General features: G+C 40.6%; 1 protein-coding gene and 1 long non-coding RNA gene across 2 annotated transcripts in view; both read right to left on the bottom strand.

Annotated features, from left to right (window-relative positions):
- NIBAN1 (niban apoptosis regulator 1) overlaps positions 1-25181 on the bottom strand; it is a 143550-nt gene that overhangs the window by 31770 nt on the left and 86599 nt on the right. The window lies entirely within an intron of this gene.
- On the bottom strand, positions 36-6627 carry LOC130544215 (uncharacterized). The gene is made up of 2 exons (XR_008960327.1): positions 2018-6627; positions 36-1851 (listed from the first exon to the last, which is right to left on the bottom strand). It is a non-coding gene; the product is annotated as an uncharacterized LOC130544215 (long non-coding RNA).

The following is a 25181-nucleotide window of genomic DNA, read 5'->3' as shown; positions in this document are numbered from 1 at the left end:
AGACGCTTAACCCCTGTGCCACCCAGGCACCCCTCTTTTTTTTTTTTTTTAAGATTTTATTTATTTGAGAGAGAGAGAGAGAGCACAAGTAGGCAGAATGGCAGGCAGAGGAAGAGGGAGAAGCAGGCTCCCCGATGAGCAGAGAGCCCGATGCAGGACTCAATTCCAGGTCCCCAGAATTATGACCTGAGCCACAGGCAGATACTTAACTGCCTGAGACACCCAGGCGCCCGTGCAGGTGACTCTTTTAAGACTGGTTTCCGAGGTCATAAGCCTCAGGAGCCTGGAAAAGGGAAAATATGATTCAAGGCATAGCCTCTATAGAGTTCAAGCAACATTCTTCACAGTGAGGATACCACAAAGCCCCGAATCTCCACCTTCAAAAATGTGGAACCGTAACTGACATTTCTAATATCGACATAGAGATCTGTTCAAGATCTAAATCAGAAAAAGAGCATGTCTGAGAATCAAGTTTTTAAACTGAAGCATTTTCTTCCTTGTTATTTTTTCTGGCTTGGCAAATGATTTAGTGTTTAATCTTAGAGGTTTGGAAAACATAAATTAAAGTCTTGGTATAAAATTGACAACAAGGGGGCTGTGATACGGGGCTCAGTACACTGGGAGGGGCTTTACCAACAGAGATGGAAACTGTAATTATACATTGAGATTCAAGATTGACTCATGTGCTCTTATTTTTAACAGCTGTTTTCATTTCCAACCTTCGGAAACAAAGAGATGGAAGAAAATGTGGTACTTGGATGGAGTGAGTACTGCCAGCCCCGCAAGCCTGGGAATAAGGTTTTAAATTCTTCACGTCCTTACAAAAAGCATAAATTTACTTATTTCTTCCCCCACTAACCTCAGCAACTGGAGGAGGTGTTTGAAATCCTACTCATACCTTCTATAACTATATCAAAGCAAACTATGGCAGTCCCCCTATGTGTGTTTCCAAAAATCTTTGAAAAAAAAAATAACAGAAGAAATGGGATTTGGAGACAATGATGTGGGAGAGAGAGAGAAGTCCAAGAGGATAAAGAAGACCTGGAATGTAGTAGTGGTGGAGGAGGCACCTTCATATAGGCAGAGAAGAAAAGAGTTAGCAATCAGATGAACCACACAGGAAATTACAGTAATTGAACATCAGCAAGAAAGCCTAAAAGAATGAGGGCAGGGATCTGAATTCTCGACTCTCTACCATTAGGATGATTTAAACTGGATTTTAACTATTCCTTTTCCATAGGGGAAAAAAGGATCTAATCTACCGATTCATCATTAGATTTTCAGGTTATAAACTGATTAAGTAAATTCTTATACAAAACTTTTAAGAACAGCATCTGCCGTATAAAATCCATTTTATGGATATTAGTTTTTATGATCGTAAGCCAAGCTCAACAGCAACTGCTGGATCATTTAGAAAACAAAGAACAAAGGCTTGCTTTGTAAAAGATAGAACTGTATTGCAATGGTAATATGACCTTCATTTCTTCTAAGTTGTTTGCAGAGGCGTTGCTGAACTCAGCCAGAATGTACAGGTGCTTGAGAGAAACCGGATTATCAGTTATTTGATCAACTTCCTGCCATAGATCTCATGAGAACGAATTCCAGGATCACAGTCACCCACCCTCCTGCCGACAAGCCGCTGAGAGTTTGGTCCAGCGGTCCCCAGAATCAACCACGGCTTTTGGTTGTTAAGCCTTCTCCTTGTAGGTCGACTTAGAAAAATGGCAGGTTATCAGCTCCAACTGTGCTTTCCCAACATGTTATCGTTATGAGGAGGCTCAAGGAGACAGATGTGCTGGCGAGAACTTAGACATCATTAAATCCAGATCCCTCATTTGGTGGAGAAGGAAACTGAAAGAAAAAAATGGTTAATTTCTTAGCTGAAGGTCACACAGCTGGTCAGAATCAGAGCCAAGAGTTGAAAAAGTAGCTCTGGCATGTCAGGAGTGGCCTTGGCATTCACGCTTACTTAAATCCTAGACTATGGGAGCTGGAAGTGGTCTTAAAGCTCACCTACCCTGAGCTCTCGTTCCACGCTGGAAGCCTTCAGAATCCCAGACGCTCATCTGGCCTTAGCTGGAATATTTCCAGGGACAGAAAGCTCACAATTTATGAAATAGTCACGGAACTGCTCTAATTATTTGAAAAATTTTCCTTTTATTGAGCCAAAGTCTGTTTCCATGAACTCTCATTAATCTCATTTCTGTTTTTCAGAGCAAAATAGACAAGTTTACTCCTCCTCTATATGCTAACTCTAAAAAAATAGCCGAATATCCTTATTTTCCTTCAACCATTCTTTAAACAATATCGTTCTGGGGAGCTTATAAATTTAGCCCTCCTTTTTCCTTCCTTCCCTCAGTCACCAATTCCATTTAATCAATATCTTTCTTAAATTTGGCCCCTACACTGAATACAACCCACTGAATATTTTCCAACTTGCAAATCATGTAAAGTAAAAAGATTACTTTCCTTTTTCTGGTCCCTACCTTTTTTTTTTTTTAACGCAAACACATCACATCGTTGACTCACACCTTTCTTACAGGCAAATAAAATCCCCACAATTTTTTCGTATAAAATCCCTTGTCAATTTAATCCTTTCCTAACCTGTAGTTCTGCTTTTGATTTTGAAGTACAGGTTTTAATGCTACCCCTAATAAATTACAAGTTACTGTGATCAACTCAGTGCCCCAGAGCTGGCCAAAATCATTTTAAAATTATAATTCTGTTTCCAAACTCCCTTTCACCTCTGTATCATTAAAAAATTTGGTGGGCTTGCCTTTTGTTGTTTCCATCCAACTCACTGATTGAAACATTCATCAGATCGGGGGCAAAGACAGATCCCTGGGAAATCGTAAACATTTTAGAAGACATGTGGGAGACACATCATGGCCATTCATTCAACAATCACATCCTCAGGACCAAGACATGTCTGTTCTCCTTAGTCTCTCCCTATTTCTCACCTGTTCAGTTGCATGGAAAACTCATATTAGGGAGACGTGATTAAGGATTCTGCAAGGAAAAGAAAGCTTCTCTAGGTCCCTTGGGGGAACAGTTATCCAGGGGCCAGCTTTGGTTTTTTTCCACTTGCACAGATTTATAGCATGTCTGAGTCAATTGAAACGCCAAAGCTCCAAGGCCTATGCAGTCATTCTGGATTTTGACTCTGGCTGCTGTGTTGGGACTCCCTGACTCAGGCTGGGTTTGGAAGCGGCGTTGTTATTTTATTTTCTCGGTTCACTGCGCCAAGCCATGTTAGCTGATCCGCCTGGTGATTTGTAAAAGTTATGTAATAGCATTACTCACTACACTGCTATGGGGGTTCATCTCACTAATGTATACTTAGTTCTAAATTGTCTTCAGCTTCAGGTCTTATGTCGTCTTTTCTGGGAGAGCTGCAGCAAGGCTGTTTGCCCTAGTTTCTTCTCTACAACAAAGGAGAAGAAGCGCGAAAGTAACCAACGTTTATTGAAAACTGTCAATGTAAGTACGAACCGTGTAAGATGTTGACACGCACTATCTCATATAACCCTTCCAGCAATCCCATTAGGTAGGAATTAATATTCCCACTTCAAGGCTGACAAAGAAACTGACTTCAGAAAGGCTTGAGAATTTGGTTAAGCTAATATGCAGTCAAGTCAGGCCTACTTACTTCCAAAGTCCTGTTATAACACTCTTTGGTTTAATTTTTTTGAACTTTTTATTTTGAGGTAATTGTAGATTCACATGTTCTTATAAGAAATAATAGAGAGGTGGGGAGCCCGGCTCGTGCAGTTGGCTAATTGTCTGCCCAGTCTGACATGTAAGCACATGTACATGTGTGTATGTTTGCGTGTGTGTGTGTGTGTGTGTGTGTGTACCGTGGTTTAATTTTTAAATTATTTTAAATTTCCTTTCCTTCTCAAAGTTTAGAATTATATACGGGCGCCTGGTGGCTCAGGTTAAGTGTCTGCCTTCAGCTCAGGCCATGATCTCAGGATCCTGGGATAGAACCCCACATCAGGCTCCCTGTTCAGTGGGGAGTCTGCTTCTCCCTCTCTCTGTCCTTCCCCCCCTACTCGTGCTCTCTCTCTCTCAAGTAAATAAATAAAATTTTTAAAAAATCATGTAGTCCAAACTAGTCATTTAATAAGGGAGGAAACTGAGGGCCAGACAGAATGTGACATTATTGAAAGCAAAACAAAACTCCTCACTGGAATTAAAAATGAATGGAGTCCATTCTCATGAAATGGTAATAAAAGTTTGGGTTTTATTTAAAAAATGCATTCATAACCAACCTAAGCAACTCTTTACTGCCATATTATATATGATAACTCTTATAAGCACTAGCCCCAGGATTACTTAAAAGTCCCTGAATTGTATTTTGTAAACTTCTAGACTAAAATATTCATCTACTGACTAAATATTACTTGTGTTAGTGGATACAGACCTACTGAGAAGAGAAGAGGAATAAACCAAGGAAAAATGTGCACTCCATGGAGATCCAGGGACCCGAGGATGAGTTACAATGATGTTGCTGTAGGTGAAAATATGAAGATGTGAGACTCACACAAAGGATATGAAGGACTTCTCACATGGATGGAAGAAAGGTGTTCTAGGGAAGATATTGTTTTGATAGAAATTTTTAACCACATAGAAAGAGGTGCATGCCTCATTTGACTAAAAGTAGTGCATCTCATGAATTCTTGATTGTCAATAAATATTAAAAGACTTTGTCAACAGACAAAAGGAAATGGTGATTACTAGGACAAGTGAAGACAGACTAACCCATTTCCTTCACACAGACGTACTAGATTGGCAGATTAGGAGGCTGTTGGAGACATCCTGTATCTAGATTTTAGCAAGGCAACTATTAAAGTTTTACATGCTTTTGACTGACACATGGAAGAAATTTAGATTGGTTGATAACGCAAATAAACATACCCGAATAAACAACCCCAATGATGGATGCTGGCTAAAAGGCTGACATCCTAGAGGAAAATCTCTAGGGTCCTGCCCTTAACACATTTTCAATAATTTAAAAAAGGTAAGATGGATAGTCCCAGGGTTTCACTTAACTGTGAGCCCAGTACATGTCAGGGATGTGATACAGCCGTACGTGAAGCAGGTGAGGTTGGGCCGTGGGAACGTGGAACAGGACAAGGATAGTCACAGATGGATTCTGAGGTCCATTCTTAGGAAATTACCATCACACACTCTTAGTTCATGCTTAGAAGCAGAATATTTTACAAAACTTTTTTATAAAGTGGTGTACTTCTGAAGAGGACCAAATAAATGAGGAATCTCCCAGCCTTGAAAAGAAAACACCGCGAGTTAAGAAGTCTTCACCTATGTAAAGATCTGCAATGTAAAAGAGGCCTGCAGCTGTTCTGTGAAGATTCACATACTAGAGTCAGGATGGCGAGGTCCAAAGCACGCTGTGGCAGATTCTGACTCAAACAGGGAATGGATATCTAGCACTTACATACACCTGAGAGTGAAATAGGCTCCAATAGGATGTCAAACTTCCCCTCAAGAGGAAGTGCTCCATCTGGGCTGAGTTGCCTTGTAGAAGGTGTACAGATTTGCTCAAGTCCCTCTATGATGCGCTCTCTTGACATCATATGCCTCCTTGCCATAGCACTTACAAGAATTATAATTGCAGAGTTATTAGTGTAATCATTTGAAATATGCCTTTCCCTGAGAGTGTAAGTTCCAAGAGGCCAAGGATCTATAGTTTGCATTCACTACTGTATCCTCAATCCCTAGCCCAGTGCCTGACACATAAGAAAGAAAGAAAGGAAGAGAGAGAGAGAGAGAGAGAGGTGGGGGAAGAAGGAGAGGGAGAGAGCGAAGGAGACAGAGGGAGAGAGGGAAGAAAGGCAGGAGGGAGGGATTGAGGGAGGGAAGGGTTTTAAACACTACAGGGAGAGCTAGATTAAATTTCCTTAAAAAAAAAATATGTGTTTATTTGAGAGAGAAAGAGAGAGAGCGTACCCAAACCCATGCGTGGGGGGAAGAGGCAGAAGGACAGAGAGAGGGAGAGAGAGTCTTAAGCAGACTCCACGCGGAGCGCTCAGGTGGAGCCTGAGGTGGGGCTTGATCTCATGACCCTGAGATCACGACATGAGCCAAAACAAAGAGTCGGACACTTAACTGACTGTGCAACCCAGGTGCCCCCAGATTAAATCTCCTTTTAAAGTTGTGTCTCAACCAAGATTTCTTGGTTACAGATAAAACCCAAGTGTTGCAAATGAATCAGATTCTCTCCTAGTGAGTCTCTTTCTTACTGTTGTAGAGGTACTGAAGGAAATTGACCTGCTTACGCCAATGTTTCTCAGACTTTGGTGAGCATCAGAATCACCTGGAAGGTTTGCTAAAACAGAATGCTGAGCCTCACCCCCAGAATTTTCAGATTCAGTAAGGTATAGGGTGAGGTCCAAGAATTTGCATTTCTTTTTTTTAAAGATTTTATTTATTTATTGGACAGAGAGATACACAGTGAGAGAGGGAACCCCAGCAGAGGGAGTGGAAGAGGGAGAAGCAGGCTTCCTGCTGAGCAGGGAGCCTGATGTGGGGCTTGACCCCAGGACCCTGGGATCATGACCTGAGCCAAAGGCAGACACTTAACGACTGAGGCACCCAGGCGCCCCTCAGGAATCTGCCTTTCTTTCTTTCTTTTTTTTTTTTTTTTTAAAGATTTTATTTATTTATTTGACAGAGAGAGAGAGAGAGACAGCCAGCGAGAGAGGGAACACAGGCAGGGGGAGTGGGAGAGGAAGAAGCAGCCCGATCCCAGGACTCTGGGATCACACCCTGAGCCGAAGGCAGATGCTTAACGACTGAGCCACCCAGGCGCCCCAGGAATTTGCATTTCTAATAAGCTCCCAGGCCCTGCTGATTCTTTAGGTCTAGGGGCAAACCTTGAGAGCCATTCCTCTACCCAACATAAGGGGAGCCATTCTCAAACATCAGAATCACCTATGTGTTTGTTAAAAATGCAATTCTTGATATTGCCCCAGAGATTCCAATTTCGCAGGTTTGGGGCTGCCCAGGAATCTGCATTTAAAAAGCTGTTCAGGTAATTCTGTTGCAAGGAGTTTACAGGCTAGATTTTGAGAAAAAACAAATTGCATAAAAGAAAGAGATACAGTAGAAGACCATTAACTCTTGAATGCCTAGGGTCCCAATGAACTTGTTCCCTCCCTATCAGGTTAGGAAATGTCCCTTCTGCCAACTGCTCACCCACTTAACACAAATGAACCCTTGTACTTAAAGTGATGCATAAAAATAGTACTATGATGAAGCTCTACCAAAAGGTATGGGGCTAAGGAAATACTTTGGGCAGGTTCATTGGACGTCATTTCAAACAACTAGAACTCTATCCACTGAGGGCAACCTCCACTTGCTTCAGAAGCACTCATCATTGTCTGGACATAAATCTTCAGTTGCGACCCTGGTTGAATCTCATTTTCTCTTTTTTGATGCTCAGTGTATATATGGACTATATCTTCTTTTTTTTTTTTTTTAAGATTTTATTTATTCATTTGACAGAGAGACAGCCAGCGAGAGAGGGAACACAAACGAGGAGTGGGAGAGGAAGAAGCAGGCTCCCAGCAGAGCAGGGATCCCGACAAGGGGCTCGATCCCAGGACTCTGGGATCACACCCCGAACCAAAGGCAGACGCCCAACAACTGAGGCACCCAGGCGCCCCTATGGGCTATATCTTTTGTGTGGCAGCCTTCTTTTCTTTAGCATAAATGATCCCGTTTCCTTTAAATCTTTTTCAAAGCCTTAAAAAAATAAAGATGACCCCCCCACTCCTATCTCTTCCAAAAAGGATGGTGTCATCAAAGTCCTGATAAGGGAGGAGGGAATATTTGCTTCTTTCTGAATACCATGAAGATACTCTGTGGAAGCTGTGTTCATTGAACATGCTTTCCATGGGCTGAAAGAGCTCGTCAGTCACTCTAGGTGCCTTAGACATACCTGGGCAGAGTAGGCCAGGAGAAAAATAACACAATCAATTATTTCCTCTCTGCCCAGGACAACTATGTATGTCTTTATACGGGGGAGATTCACATTCTTTTTTTTTTTTTTTTTTTTGGTCAGAGAGGGGTAGAGAGAGAGGGTGAGCACGCAAAGCAAGGGGAGGAGCAGGCAGAGGGAGAAGCAGGCTCCCGCCCAGCGCGGGACTGGATCCCAGGACCCTGGGATCACGACCTGAACTGAAGGCAGACGCTTAACCAACTGAGCCACCCAGGCGGCCCGGGAGATTCATATTCTAACACCTCGAGTGCAGAACTGTCTCGGAATATCCTGATAACCGTTTGCGGAGATAGCGCTGAAATGACCTCAGCAGGAAAAAAAAAATGATAATTACACCTCAACACCTAATCGAAACAAATGAAAACGATCTAATTTCCCCTTTAAAAGGCGAATTTCAGGAAGAGCTCACTCTGCAGTGTTCGCGCGCAGTCGTGGCGGTGCGCGCACTCGGGTCAGCGGTCCGCTCGGTCACGTGCCGTCCGCTCTCATTAGGCGGAGTCGTGTGGCTTACTCCCTGCGGGCAGAACTTGACCACACAACCTGGACACAATTTAAAGCAGGCTCGAGTTTTCAAATAAATAGGGAACATGGTCCTCTAGCCACAGACTTGCCCTGCATCTTTGATGACACTTTCTCTTCTTCCCGGAAATGATTGTTTACCCATGGCTCTTGCTATAATTCGTCACTGCAGCACACAAAAACATCAGGGAGATTCTTCCTGACTGAGTCTATGCATGACCTTCGTCTTGTGAGCTCGAAACACCTTGCCTAGTCTTACCCACATGCATGGGAGCACGCTTTCTACAAGTAAGGCAGATAGTGGAAGGACTTGGCCAGGTTCACGTTGGAGAACAAATCACTGGGGTTAACTGGCTGCACTTTATCATATCTTAGTCCGACACACCCACAGAGTATAGCACCGTCTGCTGATGCTATCTGGGGACTTTCCGCTCATCGCCATTACCAATGATTAATAATAGCATCCACCTTGCACTTGTCAGAAGTTTTTACAGTTTACATCTCATTTGGGTCTCATAGCAACCTCATGAGACAGGTAAGCCAGATGTAATCATTCCTAGGTAGAAAATGGAAAAACTCAAAATCCAAAGAAGTTGAAGTCATTACCCAAGGTCATATAAATACACAACTCATTTTATTGGGTCATCAAAGGAGAACAAAAATAACAAGCAGGAAAAAAATTTCATACAGACTCAGACTTCAAAAAGGACCTAACCTTTATTTAAAACATCTAACGACAGCAGAAGTGGTAGCTACTTTTGTCTAGCACAAAATGTCTGTTTCCTTATTTGTAACCTTTCCCCAAAGACCTAAAAAACTAAATTGACCCATGTTCCATTGCCTCCCTAAGAAGTAGGATGGCAACCACAGTTTGGAGGGGCAGTATACAACTTAGTCCTTGGGTTCTTAGGGATCAGATCATTTTTTTTTAAACTGGGAACCTTAGCAGTCAGGTACCAATAAAAATAGTGTCTACACTCCTGACCCATTTCAAGAAAGGTCAGTGCTGCCAACAGAGTTCTCTTTAATTTCTGGGTTAACTGAGCCCACAGTGTGTACCAATTCTGCATAATTGCTTTAAACCAAAGATACTTAGAAAGCATCTTGCTGTTGGGGAGGTTGAAACCCTATAACTGCATTAGCATATATTGTCTCACTAAGGGATCCTTTGAACGTGGCTTTATAAGTAAGTACGAGATTTTATTGTGAAAACTCTAAGCGTTCACAATTCTTCTCAGTAAAGTCCAAGGAGCATCTTGTTTAATAACTTGACTAATAACAGGGGCGCCTGGGTGGCACAGCGGTTAAGCGTCTGCCTTCGGCTCAGGGCGTGATCCTGGTGTTGTGGGATCGAGTCCCACATCAGGCTCCTCCGCTATGAGCCTGCTTCTTCCTCTCCCACTCCCCCTGCTTGCGTTCCCTCTCTCGCTGGCTGTCTCTATCTTTGTTGAATAAATACATAAAAATCTTAAAAAAAATAACTTGACTAATAATAAATTTAAGCAAAACACGGTAGAATTACTGAATGGAATATTATGCAGTCACTAAAATAACAATTTCTGATGACATATGTACCATGGAAAAGTAGTTTAAAGGTCATTTTAGGGGCGCCTGGGTGGCGTAGTTGTTAAGCGTCTGCCTTCAGCTCAGGGCGTGGTCCGGCGTTCTGGGATCGAATCCCACATCAGGCTCCTCCACTGGGAGCCTGCTTCTTCCTCTCCCCCTCCCCCGCTTGTGTTCCCTCTCTTGCTGGCTGTCTGTCAAATAAATAAAATCTTTTTAAAAAATTTAAAAAATAAAGGTCATTTTAATTGCAAAAACAAAATTATAAAATTACACATTACACAATGTGAATATTCACCCATATGATTGAAAGGGAATGCATAAGAAATAAAAAGTGAGCCATGGGGGATTTTTATATTTGTCGCTCAAACTTTATGAAGTGTTCTACTATTATCCTTAGGAAGATCTGTGCTGATCTAATGACTTTATTTTTTTACTACCAGTCCTCTCATGAATATGAGGAATATTTGTCTTTCCAAAGTCCAAATGTTTCTGTGGCATTTCACCTCTTAGAACCTCAGAGAATGCTTGTGAGCCCCGGCAAGTGCCAAATCATGGCACATGCTATGGTCCAGACATTCAGAGTCCATACTGAGGGGTTTGTAAAGTAAATTAACTGAAGAGTTAGTTCATTCTTCTTTTCCTCTCCTTAAAGCTTTTGCTTAGTGTGGTTTACTCAGAATAGGTCTCCACTGCCTCCTTCAAGTGTTTTCTCTGCGTGAATGGAGGGAAAACTCTTACATCTTGGAGCCCTTTCAGGCTTGTCACAAATGTCCTTTAAAGTATTATTACTATCCCCTGCTTGCCATGAAAACGGAGCAAGGTCATGGGATGACACAGTGTGACCTACATCAGACGCTGGGGGTTCATCTGTGACACAAGTGGATGAATTTGTGTCCCCTACACTATAATGTCCTCGAGGATGAGGACTGTCATGTTCATCACTGTATCCCGAGGCCTTGGCACAGTGTCTGGCACCAAACGTTCTTGTGAACAGACCAACAAACAAAGAAATAAATGGCTCAATGATGCAGAGGCAACGTGGAACAGTAGAGAAAACAATCTGGTGGGACTCAAAACTGGGTGTCACTTTGGCTATGGGACTTGAGGTGAGTTCCTTTGCTTCTCTGGGCCTAATTCATCACATTTGAAACGAGAGGCTGTCAGTTCTCCTTTTTCAGCTGCAAAATAGTGTGATTTTGCGATACACTGCAAATACAGTTAGTTTACCAACATTTGGGTAGTGCTCTCCATGACAGAGTTCTAACCTGGGGATATAAAGGTCCAGCTGCAGGACCACCTTATCCTTTGCTTCCTGCTAATCCTCTCTCTCTCAAGTATGCAGCTTTCTCCTGGCTGCACAAAAAAATCAGCGTGAGTACTAGAAAATATTAAATTACATACATGTTGTACAGGGTGTATACTAAAGGAAACGAACACTAATGCAAAAAGATATATGTACCCCTTTATTTTTTTTTTGAAGATTTATTTATTTTTTTGGGGGGGGGAAGGACAGAGGGAGAGGGAGAGAGAATCTCAAGCAGACTCCACATCAAACATGGAGCATGACTCAGGGTCTGATTTCATGACCTGGGCCAAACCAAGAGTCAGACACTTAACTGACTGGGCCACCCAGGCACCCCACACCCCTATGTTTATTGAGGCATTATTTATAATAGCTAAGATATGAAAGCAACATAAGCGTCCTTTGATAGATGAATGGATAAAGAAGATGTGATGTATATAAAATAGAATATTACTCAGCCACAAAAAGGATGAGATCTTGCCATTTGCAACACATGGATGGACCTAGAGTGTATTTTGCTAAGTGAAATAAGTCAGACAAAGAAAGACAAATACTGGGGCGCCTGGGTGGCACAGCGGTTAAGCGTCTGCCTTCGGCTCAGGGCGTGATCCCGGCGTTGTGGGATCGAGCCCCACGTCAGGCTCCTCTGCTATGAGCCTGCTTCTTCCTCTCCCACTCCCCCTGCTTGTGTTCTCTCTCTCGCTGGCTGTCTCTATCTTTGTCTAATAAATAAATAAAATCTTAAAAAAAAAAAAGACAAATACTATATGATTTCATTTATACATGGGATCTGAGAAACAAAAAACAAGCACACAAACAAAAAGCAGTAACAGATCCATAAATTCAGAGAACAAACTGATGGTTGCCTGGGGGGAGAGGGTGGGGGAAGGCACAAATGGGCAAAGGGGGAGTGGGAGATACAGCCTTCCTGTTATGAAATGAATATACCACAAGGATGAATGGTACAGCATATAGAGTACAGTCAATGATACTGTAATGGTGACAGATGGTAATGACATTTGTGGAGAGCACAGCAAAAATGTATAGATTTTTTCCAATCACTATGGCGCACACCTGAAACTAACACAATACTGTATGTCAACCATACTTCAATAAAAAAATTACATATGTGCCTTTCATATTTCCAGTGGACAGCACTGATCTGAGTCTCTTAGTCCTCTCCTCTTCCCCTTCTATTAACCTGAATAACAGGTCAGTTCATGGTTATTTCCATTGAGCTTATCAGATGGGTTATTTAATTAAGCTAATAAATAGTAAAATTAGTCAAATTTGCCATTTTATTGTCCATGACACGACTATAGCAAAACTGATTTGTCTTACATAAAACACTGAATCATTAAATTTGACGGTCATATGGGCATGGTCTGTAATATATCCCCCTCATTTTTTTTCTTGAAAAAGTACAATCTGCCTGATAGCTCTTAATTTAAAATTTAACAAAAGCACTGTGATTTACACGATCTTCCAGTTCTCCAGAAAAACCACCCTACTAGCTTGGGTATTTGAGTCTAAACTATAAGGCCCTTAAAAGATTCTTTTTTTTTTTTTTAAAGATTTTATTTTATTCGACAGAGATAGAGACAGCCAGCGAGAGAGGGAACACAAGCAGGGGGAGTGGGAGAGGAAGAAGCAGGCTCCTAGCGGAGGAGCCTGATATGGGGCTCGATCCCACAACGCCGGGATCACGCCCTGAGCCGAAGGCAGACGCTTAACCGCTGTGCCACCCAGGCGCCCCCCTTAAAAGATTCTATCCCAACCAGAAACTTCTCTTTTATGAAATGCTGAAGAACAAAACACACTATGTCCTTTGCCCAGATCAGAACTATCAGCTGGAATATAGGTCGGTTCTTGATTATCTTTGCAAACTAAGGAAAGCAAGGGCAATGCTAATTCTTAAAACTTCATGTTTGCTTCTGTACTGATGTTATGGAAGCTTTTTGTGTATCTACATTTGAATTCAGAGGAGTCTGATGTTGCAATGATTCACTCTAGTTTTTAAAAAAAGAGCAAAGTTGCCTCGTGGGGAGCTAACTTGTGCTTCCTTACTCTAAGTGAGAGTAGATGGCATCTCAGACCAACGAAACTGCTCACTTCTCTTCCTGTCCTTTGTTCCTTATCCTTCCCACTGAACATTCTCACTCACTCGTGCACAAATGTATGTGTGCACGCACACACACACACACACCTGTCCCTAGGTTGCGGACAGTAATCAATACCGGCTTTAAAGGCACCTCCAGAGTAAAGGAAGGGGAAGTGGGAGGGCAAAGAGACTCTAGACCAGTGCCATCCAGTAGAAATACAATGAAAACCACATATGCAACTGTAAATTTTATAGTAGCTACATCATAAAAGTCAAACGGTTAAGATTAATTTTAATAATTTTTTATGTAAACCAATATATGCAAAATATTAATGAGATATCTTATACTCATTTTTTTGTACTAAGTTTTTGATATATTGTGTGTATTTCACACTCAACAGCACATTTCACTTCAGACTAGCCACATTTCAGGTGCTCAGAAGCCAGATCTGTCTGGTGGCCGCCATGTGAGACTGTGCAGCTCTACCATATGGGCATGGTTTCAGATTAATGTCGTTTAGCCGAGTGAGGAAGAGGGAGGAGGCGCTAAAAGGCAGCGCGCTACGCACACCTGAACCTTATTTAAGCAGCATCATTACAGAGGTGATCTAATGCAGATCTGTTCCTATTTTAAATCAATAAAAAAGAAAAAACCCGACTTTATCTCTAATTCATCATCACACACATAGCATAGGTCATCTAATAGAACGATTCCAGGATTAGAGTAATGCACAAAAATAAGACATGGGTGACTTATAACAAGTCCCTATATAGATTAAGGTTAGAATTTAAGACCCTTAACAATTATATCTCACTCACAAACCCTGTCTTCTGGGCACTGAGGAATCCTTGTGGCTTTAACTTTGAGGGTTCTCTTAACAACAATGCCATGTCTTAATAGTCCTGTTCCATGTGGTGGAGAACTGCTAACCACCAACAGACATGTTAGATGAGATCATTTCCAAACAGGATATAGCCTTACAACAATCTGCTGTATTTATAGCAACAAATTGTTCACCCTTCTGTTACCCTTCGCCAAAAAGAAAGAGCAGCTTAAATGCTTGATGGTTTTAGGTGTCCCCTTTCTATTGTAGACGATCTCAGTAGTTGCTACGACTTGAATTACATGATGTAATTAACTCATTCCATGAAACTATTTGGAAGAAGTGGCCCAATGATCTAATTCCCTTATGGGAAAACAGAAAAAGAGAAAATAAAAACAAAACTTCAATCCGATTTCTGAATGTATGAGAGAGAGGAGGGAGACAAGGAGAGAAGGAGGGAGGGAGGGAGAGAGAGGGAAAGGGAGCATGTGTGTGCATCTCCTATAATGATGTGTTAGTTATAAGTAAATGCCTCTTGAGTGTTCACAATTCTTAATGGTGTTTTTACTATTAAAAAAGACATAATGGAATCATAAAACTAGAACGAGCTTTTAATGTCTAGTTCATTTCTCTACTAATTGGACAGCATTTATTTATTAAATAACTGAAAGAGCATATAAATTATTCCAGATCTATGATCATTATTAATAATAGTAAAAGCCAATATTTCTTAAACAGTGCATTCCACTTGGATTTACAAATTAAAATTAATCTGGGGCACCCGGGTGGTACAGTTGGCTAAGCATGTGACTCTTGGTTTCAGCTCAGGTCTCAATCTCATGGTCCTGGGATTGTGCCCCCCTCAGGTAATGAGTTCAGTGTGGGGTCTGCTTAGGATTCTCTCTCCCTCTCCCTCTGCCCCTCTCTCTCTAAAATAAATAAATAAATCTTTTTAAAAAATGAATCAAGTGTAAGTCATTCAAAAGACATCCCTCATAGTCTCTCATGCTTCCTCTGCTTGACTTATTTCACTTAGCATTATCTCCTCCAGTGCCGTCCACGTTGCAGCAAATGTTGAGAAATCGTTCTTTTTGATAGCTGAGTAATATTCCATTGTATATATGGACCGCATCTTCTTAATCCAGTCATGAGAGACTATGGACTCTGAGAAACAAACTGAGGGCTTCAGAGGGGAGGGGGGTGGGGGAATGGGATAGACTGGTGATGGGTAGTAAGGAGGGCACGTATTGCATGGTGCACTGGATGTTATACGCAACTAATGAATCATCGAACTTTACATCAAAAAATAAAATTAAATTAGGGGCGCCTGGGTGGCAGAGCGGTTAAGCGTCTGCCTTCGGCTCAGGGCGTGATCCCGGCGTTCTGGGATCGAGCCCCACATCAGGCTCCTCCGCTGTGAGCCTGCTTCTTCCTCTTCCACTCCCCCCGCTTGTGTTCCCTCTCTCGCTGGCTGTCTCTATCTCTGTCAAATAAATAAATAAAATCTTTAAAAATAAATAAAATAAAATAAAATAAAATTAAATTAAAAAAAAAGACATTCCCTCAATGTTTCCATATATTGCATTTTAGAACACAAGAGTTCTCATTATCAGGCAGTTGTCCCTCACGGGTAACCTACATTTCTCATGTTACAGTTGAGTACATTACTGCAAGGAGCATCTTCAGTGGCATTAGAAATACCATTTGAAAGTCATTATTGTGTCTTCCCAGACCTTTCCTTTCAAGCTGAGTCATACAAGTGTCTCTAACATTCCTTAGAGTTTTTATTTTTCAACCCCATACTTACATTTTTGGATCTCCTCTCATAATATTCTACAACTCAACATTTCTTAAGTTTTAGGCTGGGCATAGTTCTCTCTCCTTAATTCTCAGCATATTTAAGATAACCTTATTTTATACCACAGCCTGCCCTCACCCCTCCACCTCCAGCACACTTGAGCCCCTCAACCGACTTTACTATTTTTCCATAGTACTTATTTCCTCTTATCATATTGTATAATGTACTTATTTATTATGTTACGATTTATGTTCTGTCTCCAGCAATGGTCCTTAACTAGAGTATAAGTGTCACAGGAACAGGGACCTTTGTTTTGCTCATTGCTGTATCCTAAGCACCTGAAATAGTGCTTGGCACATAGTATTGCTCAATAAATATTTGTTTAATAAATGAATGTAGATCTGATCAGTGTAAATCCACATGGTTTCTAATTTAATTAATGTATAAATATTCATTTAGACCCATGTTTCTAGTTGATTGATAAGTATGTCAGGCAAGACAAAATCAAATGTCTAAAATTAAATGTTTATTTTATTACAATATAGAAGAAAACTGAGTTATACCAGCAATATTCAATCTTGAAAATTTTGTTATTCTTCAGTATCAAGGATTAGGAATACTAATTATTGGCGTGCCTAGTTGGCTCAGTCAGTTAAGCGCCCAACTCTTGATTTCGACTCAGGTCATGATCTCGGGGTTGTGAGATTGAGCCCCACATCCGGCTCCATGCTGGGCATGGAGCCTGCTTAAGTTTCTCTCTATGCCCACCCTCCCCCCACATCTGCTTGCGTGTGCATGCACACACGGTCTCTCAAAAAAAAAAAAAAAAAGGAATACTAATTATTTCTGATTTATTCCCACATTTTCTCTAATTATAGATGCTACAAATCTAGAATATTCAGCTATGCTCACTCACTTCTCAATTTGAATATAGGTATTGGGGCACCTTGGTGGCTCATTTGGTTAGGTGTCCACCTTGGGCTCAGGTCATGATCCTGGGGTTGAGCTCCCCTTTGGGCTCCCTGCTAGATGGGGAGTTTGCTTCTCCCTCTCCCTCTGCTCCTCTCCCCACTCATGCTCTCTCTCCAATAAATAAATAAAATCTTTAAATATACATATATAGGTATCAAATATTAAATCTATTTCAGGCTTCTGACTGACTTCTTTACCCATTTTATAAGTTAAATCTCATAATTTTAGATTTTAAAAATGTGCCTACATGGTATCTGGAGAAAACTGACCCAACTTTCATTTTTTCAGATGGTAATTCTATTGATGTGGGTTTATTTTTGATCCACATTTTATCTCAATGCTCATTATGGAAACCAAAATATATTAGGGGCTCTAAAAAGATTTATTTGTTTGTTTATTGACTGTTTGATTGAAAACCAATTCTGGCAAACTTACAAAAATTTGACCAAGGACATTTGGTTTTGAAAAAGCAACAAATACAGCATTTTTTTAAAAATTTAAAGCTAGGAAAAAAGTGACAATTGATGTAAAATTGATAAAATTATATTTTAACCAGAATTATGGCTCCCATCGTCTATTCCCTATCATATATTCATTCACTCACCAAACACTGGTTGAACATATTCTATGTGTGAGTCACTGCGAGGAATTCTCTGAATACAAGGGAATAAGATTTGGTTTATGGGCATCAAGTTTTGTGTGGGAAATAATGATAAATATACCATCTGCTCAGTACTGTATCCCCAGCACCCCCAAACAACCACATGGCAGATGCTCAATTTGGTAAATATTGGTAACAAGAATGCAAAATTATCCACAATACGATAAAGAGTGTAACAAACGCTATCCGGAAAAGCAAGGATCATGGGAATTCAGAAAAGGAAGGAGTCTCTTTGGTGTGGGCTAGCGAGGTTTCCCTGCAGCAGGGAACTAAGTAGATAGAATAAGTTGAATTGTGGGAAGTGGCAGGTATTCAAGGCAAAAGGAGGAACATGATCCATAGCATAGAAGAGAACCATACAGAGCACATATGACCTGTCCTCATCGAAGAGCATTGCCTGTTTTTAAACACCCGAACTATGAAATCTTCAAGCCAACCTACAGAAAGAGTTTTTAATTTATATTAGGTGCAGATGTAACATTATGTGGTTACAAAGGCTTCCCAAAGACGGAGTGTAAGGTGGTGGGCTCTGGAGTCTAAGAGGACTAGGGACTTTCTAACTGTGACCAAGATGCTGTTGTATTATGTGAGATTCTATGAGCAAAGGATTGAGGACAGAGCCTGGTACTATGTGGGTTCTCTATGGCTGCTAGTGACTTTCCTCCTCTCCTTCACTCAGTGTCCTAACTACACCCTTGAGCTTGATACTGACAGGAAAAGCACACATTACAACATTTAGTCTATCCCCATCAGTGTGAATCTGGTCTTTAAAATGAATTTTTAAAAATCCTCCATTGAATAGACAGGCAATAGGTTAATAATACTTTGTAAAGTAATTTATAAATCCATGTGATTGCAGTTAGAATCCCAACAGGCATTAGAGGTTAATTAGCTACAATGAATGTGAACACAAACATGAATATGTGCCTAAAAGTGGTCAAGAAAAGTATTAAATGAATGAATTGTAAGTAGAAGCTTCTCTTATCAGATATAAGAACATACAACAAAAATATACATATTGAATCAGAATTGCATCAATGTGGAAATAAGTAAGTAAACGGAAAAGAGAATATCTAGATAACCTCAAGATATGTATACAGTTTATATGGCAGGGATAGTGGCTTAATTCAGGGGGCAAAGTTAGATTTAATAAATGGTGCTCGTACAACTGGTTATCCATTTAAAAGAAAAATTTTAGATCACTGACATACATATATACACATGACTTTCAGACAGAGTGCAGACTGAAACGCTAAAAATAAAGCAAATAAAAACTTCAAGAAAAATCAAGGAAATTATATATATAACCTAGGGGCAGTGGAAATCTTAACAAAGACAGGAAATCCAGAAGCCATAAAAGAAAAGATGGACGTATCTGTACGAAAATGAGACATCCTTGCATGGCAAAATGCATCATAATTAAAGTTTAGTGACAATATGATAGGTTAGTAATAACAACCGATGATTTTGAGAAAAATGTTTTTAAGTGGAGAAATAGAAAAGAGTTAACATCTAAATATCTAAATTTTCACAGAGCTCTTACAAAAGAAGAAGAAGAAGAAGAAGAAGAAGAAGAAGAAGAAGAAGAAGAAGAAGGGAGAACAGAAGAATGAATGAATGGATGTACATGAAAAGAGACAAAGAACACTGGCGGACAATTCACATAAAAGTAAGTCCCAGTGGCCAATATATAGCAGAGATGGAGATGTTCAGACTCACTGGAAGTCAGGGAAAGGGCACTCAGAGTAACAAGGAGACACACTCTCCCCTATCAGCTTGTCAAAGCAGAAAAAGAACAGAAAGTCCTCTTGGTGACAGACAGGACAAGAGTGCTCTCCTACACTGCAGAGATATGAAATTTTACCCTCCATCTGAAAATTTATCTGGCAACATGGACTAAATTAAAACCACGTTTACTGTTAAACCTAGCAATTCCACTTCCTAAACATTGCCTCATAGAAATAAGAACATGAGGATATGTGCACAAAGATATTTATTTCATTATGGGTTAGAGTAGTAAAGCTGGAAACATAAGTTAAGGCCATCAACAAAAGAATGGCTGAATAATGTGGGATGTGACCCATGAAATATTATAGAGACTAATAAATTAATTACTGTTGTTGACTGACTTGGATAGACTTCCATGAGGTCTTGTTGAGTGAGAAAAACAAAATACAGAAAAGTAGGCATATCACATAGTCCTACTTTTTAAAAAATTAATGTATATATGTATATATATGGAGAAAAACACGGAAAGATACATACAGGGTTTTTAAAGTTGTTTATAGAGGAATGAGAGGAGCCAGCAAGCAAAAAAAAAAAAAAAAAAAAGCCTAGCATTTATGGTATGATTGAACTTATGCATTTGTATGCAATTATCTATATGCTATATCTATACCATCTATATCATACTATATATCATCTATATATGACATATAGTTGATAGATATGAAAATTTTTAAATAAAAAACAGGGAAACAAAATTTGTCTCAAAAAACGATTTGACTCATTAAAACCCCCTGCTGCCTGTAAATTTGTCCTCAGCCCACCCACATTTATCAATGCCACTCTTCCTCCACGTGATCCTGGGTAAATTCTCAACCACCCTGTGCTCTTATCGATCAATAATGGCAGGGGAGCACATGGTCTCTAAGATTCTTTGATTTGATGCCTCTGCTCACCATGCCACTGGATTCAGAGAACACAAGCCTATGTTTGTAATTCCCCAGTAACCATGTAGCCCACACAAACAAACCAAAAAGGATCAGAAAGCAGAAGCCGAGGGCATCTCACTACCTGATTTCTGTTTTACCCATTCTGGTTTTTTCAGGGTGCCGTGAAGCCATCACCATTGTGAGGAAGCATGCTCACTTTGTCTGCATCGCTGGTGTGCTTTGCAACGCTCATCACCAAATTTCTGTTGGGCAACTGCTGGCCACCCAGTAGCATTTTAAAGGAAGGTCTGGGTGCCAGTTTCATGAATAGCATGGTGAGAAGTCCACTGCTCAGCAGGGCACAGTAGAGGGGACAGCTGAGTGGGTATGTGCAAGGCAGTCAGCTTTCACCGTTGCTACCTCTTCCCCTCATGGCTTCTCAGGTGATAATCAATCAGCGTGCATGCACTCATGCCGGTCAGAGCCACAGGAAGCACATCAGAGCCAGAGCTTCAGGGCGGAATGAGCTGGGGTGACGTGGAGGGGGGCAATGGCCAGGTCAGTACAAGGACTGTATACAACCGAGAGAGAGAGAAAATAAGAAAAGTTTGGAGGACGCCTGGGTGGCTCACTTGGTTAAGCGGCTGCCTTCAGCTCAGGTCATGATCTCAGGGTCCTGGGATCAAGTCCAACCTCCGGCTCCTTGCTCAGCAGGGAGCCTGCTTCCCCCTCTGCCTGCCACTCCCCCTGCTTGTGCTCTCTCTCTCTCTCTGAAGAATAAATAAAATCTTAAAAAAAATTTTTAGAAAAGGTTGGAAGAATAGGCGCTCTCATGAATAGCTAAAAATAAACCCAAGAACTGCAGAGTTGGATGGGATTGGAATTCATGCTACAGGCTTAATACAGGCCAGGGGTGCAGGCTGAGGGAGCCCTGAGGACGAAGATGTGCCCTGAAGGGCATTTAGAAATATAGGAGTCAGCAAGGGAGTTCAGAAGCACAAATCCCCAAGTAAAGCATATGGGGAGGGAGAAGGGGGAGACAAAGTAGACAAATTCCTCAAACTTCCAGAGTAAAACATTAAAAAAAAATTTTTTTTAAACATGCTAAAAATTTCAAAACATTATAAAGTATGACTTAGGTATCACCACTCTTAATTATCCTCAGACATCATGAAAAATGTTTTACGAGGATCGAAAATAAAATAAAGAAAAACCATGAAGACTGTTTATAGGATGACATTCAAAAATTGATGTGTTTTTCTATGAGGATATTTTTATGTATTAAAAATAATAACACGATATGTATTAAGTATTTACTGTATGCCAGTCACTGTACTAAGTCTTGTCGTGTTATTTCATGTAGTTTTCACAAGAACGATTTGGGGAAACTAAAGAATAATAAGGGTAAATAACACAGCTCCTTGGAGGCGAAGCCAGGATTTGAATCCAAAATAATCTGATTCCAAATGTAAAGCTTATGATCATCATGCCATAGCACTCTCTACAAGCAGAAAATCCATTTGAAATATGTAACGTCAAGTTTTGGAGAAAGCTTCTTGTCTGCTTAAAGCCTACTTCATGATGAGACACACACTAGGATATCCAAATAATTTGTGCCCACAAACATTTCACTCCTGCAAAGTCTATGGCCCACATTGCCTGAAAAATGCAATGGTCAAACTAAATACTGTAACTCTTATTTTCAAGGATTTTCTAGACCAGTGGTCAGCAAGCTTTTTCTGTAAAAGCCAAAAGAGTAAATATTTTGGGCTTTGCAGGCCTAAACGGACTCTGTTGAAACTACTCATCTCAAGAGCAGCCCTACAATGCACAGGTGAATGGTGTGGCCAATGTGCCACATAAAAACGGGTGGCCGGATTCAGCCAGATCCGGCATGAGACAGAAGAGGGAGAGTAAGGTATATAGACCATAATTTGCCAACTCTTGTCCTAGACCTTACGTTCTTCAGGGTTAATTTGCCATGTTAGTCCTTCACAGAATCCCTCCCTTAAACGAATCTAAATCAAGTCCTTCGGTTACAATGTTTTAGTGTATGTTTTACATACGCATCTCCATTTGTAACTACATTTTTTTCTTTATTATTACTAGCTTTTAACCTCTAAGAAGGCAAGGATCATGTCTGCTTTGTATACCACTGGATTCCCAGCGCTTACCATGGGCTTGGTATACAAAAGGTGTTCAGTGGGTGTTAGTTGGCACAAGGGAGGGAGGGAAGGAGGAGGAAAAGAGGAAGGAAGGAAGGAAGGAAGGAAGGAAGGAAGGAAGGAAGGAAGGCAGGCAAGCAGGTGGGCAAGGGCAGTTTCTTATCCTTAACCTGATTCTGTGTCCTGGAGTAGAATTAGTGTGCTCTACAAAGCCACCCTCTCCAGCACCTCTTTACCTAGCACTACGTAGTCTTATGGTGCCACCAAGTGCTCCAATGTTCTTTTATGTGAAAGAAAAGCAAATTTTCTACTCAAATTTTTTACCCCACAGGTGCAAGGACACCCATAGTTATTCTACCATTCAAAGAGAGGAAACAATGACAAGGTTCACATGGTCTTTCCTTGCACCAAGTCAATATCAGATCATGCCAAAGTACATACTGGAAAAGCACCTGCAGACCGTCCCTTGGCACTGCTTTTTTATCCTTAAATGCTCCGCTTCCTGGCTCACATCAACCACTGTGTTGTGATGGGAAGTGATGGCCAACCCTCGGGCTTGCCCACAATGGGTCTCCTGATCCTGCTCATGTCACTTCCTACTTGGTGCTCAACCTCTCACCAGCTTTCATTAGCTTAACGTTATATGCCTCCTGTAAGGAGCTCCAAGAACTTCATGTTCAGTAGTTGACTCACCTCTTCACCACAATGCTGTGGTAGATGTTATTAGTTGACTTGTCCAATGTCCTCTGCCTTATGAAGGCTTGAACACTGAGGCAATTCCCCCTCTCCCACCCCATCAGTTGCCCTTATCACCCTTTGGAACTACTGACACCTACTTAGAGGGAGGAAAAGAAGAAAGATAAGATTATTTTTGTTTTCATTCTGGCAGATACAGAGTAGATTTGAGGCTTTATCTCTGTCACTCTGGAAGTGTTGTTCCTTCTAACACACCAGAAATATGCTATGTGATGCATGGGATAGATGTCACTCCGGGGCTTTAACTGAGCTCACATTTAGTTGTTAGTAATTCTGAATTGTCGATTCAATTTCTACTTTTAATTAAATAAAACTCCTAGAAGCAAACAACTGTAATTGGGATTTCAGAATCTGGATTGCGTACATTTACAAGAGACATTTTAGCCTTTGGAGCAAAATACAATATCCCTGATCCTTCTTCTTTGTGACAGAAGATACCTGATTTTTTCTCTCCTCAATCACTGTGAGGCTGCACATACCCAGTTTTCTCAGAATACAACCTGGTTTCCTGACCTCATACTATTTAACACTTCCCTGAATACACTTTAGTATTACAGCAGCAAGAACACGTATCTATGTAGGAATTGAGCTTAGCTATCTAATAGCTTTGTGACCTTCAAAAAATTTCTTAATTTTCGTGAGTCTCGTGTCTTCATCTGCAAAATGGGGCTAAAAAATTAATTCTGCTTAATATTGTCACTGGGATTGAAAGAGCATACATATGTCAAACACCCAGTAGTACCTTACCTAGCATAGTAGTCACTCAAATACTGGTGACTAATATTACCACTTCCTAAAATCCCTCTTGAAACGTGTCAGGGAAAACTGAATGTAATCCTTAAGGTGCCAAACTCTTAAATACATATCAGTGAGGAGCATGGGATTCAAGGTCAAACATTCAGGATTGAATTCTGAGTCTATAGTTGATTAACTGTCCACCTCCTAGGCAGCTTTCTTTACCTGTCCAAGCCTCAATTTCTTCAGGATAACACTAATCCATATGACTATTGTTAACACATAGCACATAGCACATGGTAAATGCTCAATAAATATTAGCAATGTTAGCCAATATTTTACCATTATAATTTACAATCATATCTCCGACAAACTGTAACATACAAAATATTTCATTTCCGTTTTCTTCCTCTATGAGCTATCTAATAATAAATAAACACTTGATATATGCATAATTTTAGTCCATGAACAAGTATAACTTGCCCATTTGAATAGGGTAGGATTCGAGGAAGATACCTACCCTGGCATTATTCTAGTAAAGCTTCATAGAGGGGCTAGGGCTTCAGAAGCCACTGAAATGTGAGAGGAAAAGTCTTTCATTCACAGAGGTGAAGAAACGTTGTGTTCTTTTATTAAGTTACTTACTCAAAAGCAACGTTAAAGTTACAGTTACCAATATGACTCTAAAGAATTATAAGTAAAATGAAAACAGATTATAAAAGATAAGAAAGATTATTTTAAAGATTTTGTTTACTTATTTATTTGTCAGAAAGAAAGAGAGAGAGAGAGAGCGCACAAGCAGGGGGAGAATCAGGCAGACAGAGAAGCAGGCAGAGGGAGAAGCAGCCTCCCCACTGAGCCTGGAGCCTGATGGGGAACTCAATCCCAGGACCCTGGGATCATGACCTGAGCAGAAGGTAGACTCTTAAACAACTGAGCCACCCAGGCTTCCCAAGAAAGGTTTTTTTAAACAAAAGAAGGGATGTTTAATGAGGCATAGCTGGCAAAACAATTCATTTAAATAACGGCATAATCACTTTGCCTGGCTGGTCTTGGTCAGAAATCGACCAGTAAAATTGATTTTCACAAATTATTTGAATA

This window comes from Ursus arctos, unplaced genomic scaffold, assembly GCF_023065955.2.
Source record: "Ursus arctos isolate Adak ecotype North America unplaced genomic scaffold, UrsArc2.0 scaffold_2, whole genome shotgun sequence".
Classification (NCBI taxonomy): Eukaryota; Metazoa; Chordata; class Mammalia; order Carnivora; family Ursidae; genus Ursus; species Ursus arctos.
The sequence above is the reverse complement of the archived record's forward strand: the minus strand, read 5'-3'. Positions and strand labels throughout refer to the sequence as shown.